This window comes from Stylophora pistillata, unplaced genomic scaffold (genome assembly GCF_964205215.1).
Source record: "Stylophora pistillata unplaced genomic scaffold, jaStyPist1.2 SCAFFOLD_43, whole genome shotgun sequence".
Taxonomy (NCBI): Eukaryota; Metazoa; Cnidaria; class Anthozoa; order Scleractinia; family Pocilloporidae; genus Stylophora; species Stylophora pistillata.
Genome location: NW_028290895.1, coordinates 435,905 through 439,796, shown reverse-complemented (window position 1 = coordinate 439,796; position 3,892 = coordinate 435,905).

Here is a 3,892-nt window from a genome sequence, read left to right as displayed (position 1 = left end):
CGGGCGACGGAGTGGCATGCGTGAGAGTGAGAGGATGTTTAAGAGGAAGGGGTGAGCCTTGTACTCACGCCTGCTACTTCCACGAAACACATCACCACGCGGCCAAAACGGATTCCCGGGTGCACTAGATAGTCCCAGGGGAGTTAAAGAGTAGGCGCGCACCTCCTGCCAGATCACGGGAGCCCTGGTGGCACGCCTGCGAGTGAGAGGCTGTGCACTGTGAGGCACGTGTGCTAAAGAAGGCGGTGAGTCTTGTACTCACGCCTGCCACCTCCACCAAACACATCACCACGCGGCCAAAAGGGATTCTCGGGTGCACTAGATAGTCCCAGGGGAGTTGGGGGGGTAGGCGTGCACCTCCTGCCAAATCACGGGAGCCGTGGGGGCACGCCTGCGAGTGAGAGGCCGTGCACTGTGAGGCACATGTGCTAAAGAAGGCGGTGAGCCTTGTACTCACGCCTGCCACTTCCAGCAAACCCATCAGAAAGCGGCCAAAATGGATTCTCGGGTGCACTAGATAGTCCCAGGGGAATTGGTGGGGTAGGCGCGCACCTCCTGCAAGTCACGGGAGCCGTGGTGGCACGCCTGCGAGTGAGAGGCCGTGCACTGTGAGGCACATGTGCTAAAGAAGGCGGTGAGCCAATGTACTCACGCCTGCCACTTCCACCAAACCCATCACAACGCGGCCAAAATGAAATCCCAGGTGCACTAGACCCAGGGGAACCTCGCCAATGGTAGCGCAACTCCGGCAAATGACGGGCGACGGAGTGGCATGCGTGAGAGTGAGAGGATGTGCAAGAGGAAGGGGTAAGCCTTGTACTCACGCCTGCTACTTCCACGAAACACATCACCACGCGGCCAAAACGGATTCCCGGGTGCACTAGATAGTCCCAGGGGAGTTGGAGAGTAGGCGCGCACCTCCTGCCAGATCACGGGAGCCGTGGTGGCACGCCTGCGAGTGAGAGGCTGTGCACTGTGAGGCACATGTGCTAAAGAAGGCGGTGAGCCTTGTACTCACGCCTGCCACTTCCACCAAACCCATCAAAACGCGGCCAAAATGGATTCTCGGGTGCACTAGATAGTCCCAGGGGAGTTGGTGGGTTAGGCGTGCACCTCCTGCCAAGTCACGGGAGCCGTGGTTGCACGCCTGCGAGTGAGAGGCCGTGCACTGTGAGGCACATGTGCTAAAGAAGGCGGTGAGCCTTGTACTCACGCCTGCCACTTCCAGCAAACCCATCAGAACGCGGCCAAAATGGATTCTCGGGTGCACTAGATAGTCCCAGGGGAATTGGTGGGGTAGGCGCGCACCTCCTGCAAGTCACGGGAGCCGTGGTGGCACGCCTGCGAGTGAGAGGCCGTGCACTGTGGGGCACATGTGCTAAAGAGGGCGGTGAGCCTTGTACTCACGCCTGTCACTTCCACCAAACCCATCAGAACGCGGCCAAAATGAAATCCCAGGTGCACTAGACCCAGGGAAACCTCGCCAATGGACGCGCAACTCCGGCAAATGACGGGCGACGGAGTGGCATGCGTGAGAGTGAGAGGATGTGCAAGAGGAAGGGGTGAGCCTTGTACTCACGCCTGCTACTTCCACGAAACACATCACCACGCGGCCAAAACGGATTCCCGGGTGCACTAGATAGTCCCAGGGGAGTTGGAGAGTAGGCGCGCACCTCCTGCCAGATCACGGGAGCCCTGGTGGCACGCCTGCGAGTGAGAGGCTGTGCACTGTGAGGCACATGTGCTAAAGAAGGCGGTGAGCCTTGTACTCACGCCTGCCACTTCCACCAAACCCATCAAAACGCGGCCAAAATGGATTCTCGGGTGCACTAGATAGTCCCAGGGGAATTGGTGGGGTAGGCGCGCACCTCCTGCAAGTCACGGGAGCCGTGGTGGCACGCCTGCGAGTGAGAGGCCGTGCACTGTGAGGCACATGTGCTAAAGAAGGCGGTGAGCCAATGTACTCACGCCTGCCACTTCCACCAAAGCCATCACAACGCGGCCAAAATGAAATGCCAGGTGCACTAGACCCAGGGGAACCTCGCCAATGGACGCGCAACTCCGGCAAATGACGGGCGACGGAGTGGCATGCGTGAGAGTGAGAGGATGTTTAAGAGGAAGGGGTGAGCCTTGTACTCACGCCTGCTACTTCCACGAAACACATCACCACGCGGCCAAAACGGATTCCCGGGTGCACTAGATAGTCCCAGGGGAGTTAAAGAGTAGGCGCGCACCTCCTGCCAGATCACGGGAGCCCTGGTGGCACGCCTGCGAGTGAGAGGCTGTGCACTGTGAGGCACGTGTGCTAAAGAAGGCGGTGAGTCTTGTACTCACGCCTGCCACCTCCACCAAACACATCACCACGCGGCCAAAAGGGATTCTCGGGTGCACTAGATAGTCCCAGGGGAGTTGGGGGGGTAGGCGTGCACCTCCTGCCAAATCACGGGAGCCGTGGGGGCACGCCTGCGAGTGAGAGGCCGTGCACTGTGAGGCACATGTGCTAAAGAAGGCGGTGAGCCTTGTACTCACGCCTGCCACTTCCAGCAAACCCATCAGAAAGCGGCCAAAATGGATTCTCGGGTGCACTAGATAGTCCCAGGGGAATTGGTGGGGTAGGCGCGCACCTCCTGCAAGTCACGGGAGCCGTGGTGGCACGCCTGCGAGTGAGAGGCCGTGCACTGTGAGGCACATGTGCTAAAGAAGGCGGTGAGCCAATGTACTCACGCCTGCCACTTCCACCAAACCCATAAAAACGCGGCCAAAATGAAATCCCAGGTGCACTAGACCCAGGGGAACCTCGCCAATGGTAGCGCAACTCCGGCAAATGACGGGCGACGGAGTGGCATGCGTGAGAGTGAGAGGATGTGCAAGAGGAAGGGGTAAGCCTTGTACTCACGCCTGCTACTTCCACGAAACACATCACCACGCGGCCAAAACGGATTCCCGGGTGCACTAGATAGTCCCAGGGGAGTTGGAGAGTAGGCGCGCACCTCCTGCCAGATCACGGGAGCCGTGGTGGCACGCCTGCGAGTGAGAGGCTGTGCACTGTGAGGCACATGTGCTAAAGAAGGCGGTGAGCCTTGTACTCACGCCTGCCACTTCCACCAAACCCATCAAAACGCGGCCAAAATGGATTCTCGGGTGCACTAGATAGTCCCAGGGGAGTTGGTGGGTTAGGCGTGCACCTCCTGCCAAGTCACGGGAGCCGTGGTGGCACGCCTGCGAGTGAGAGGCCGTGCACTGTGAGGCACATGTGCTAAAGAAGGCGGTGAGCCTTGTACTCACGCCTGCCACTTCCAGCAAACCCATCAGAACGCGGCCAAAATGGATTCTCGGGTGCACTAGATAGTCCCAGGGGAATTGGTGGGGTAGGCGCGCACCTCCTGCAAGTCACGGGAGCCGTGGTGGCACGCCTGCGAGTGAGAGGCCGTGCACTGTGGGGCACATGTGCTAAAGAGGGCGGTGAGCCTTGTACTCACGCCTGTCACTTCCACCAAACCCATCAGAACGCGGCCAAAATGAAATCCCAGGTGCACTAGACCCAGGGAAACCTCGCCAATGGACGCGCAACTCCGGCAAATGACGGGCGACGGAGTGGCATGCGTGAGAGTGAGAGGATGTGCAAGAGGAAGGGGTGAGCCTTGTACTCACGCCTGCTACTTCCACGAAACACATCACCACGCGGCCAAAACGGATTCCCGGGTGCACTAGATAGTCCCAGGGGAGTTGGAGAGTAGGCGCGCACCTCCTGCCAGATCACGGGAGCCCTGGTGGCACGCCTGCGAGTGAGAGGCTGTGCACTGTGAGGCACATGTGCTAAAGAAGGCGGTGAGCCTTGTACTCACGCCTGCCACTTCCACCAAACCCATCAAAACGCGGCCAAAATGGATTC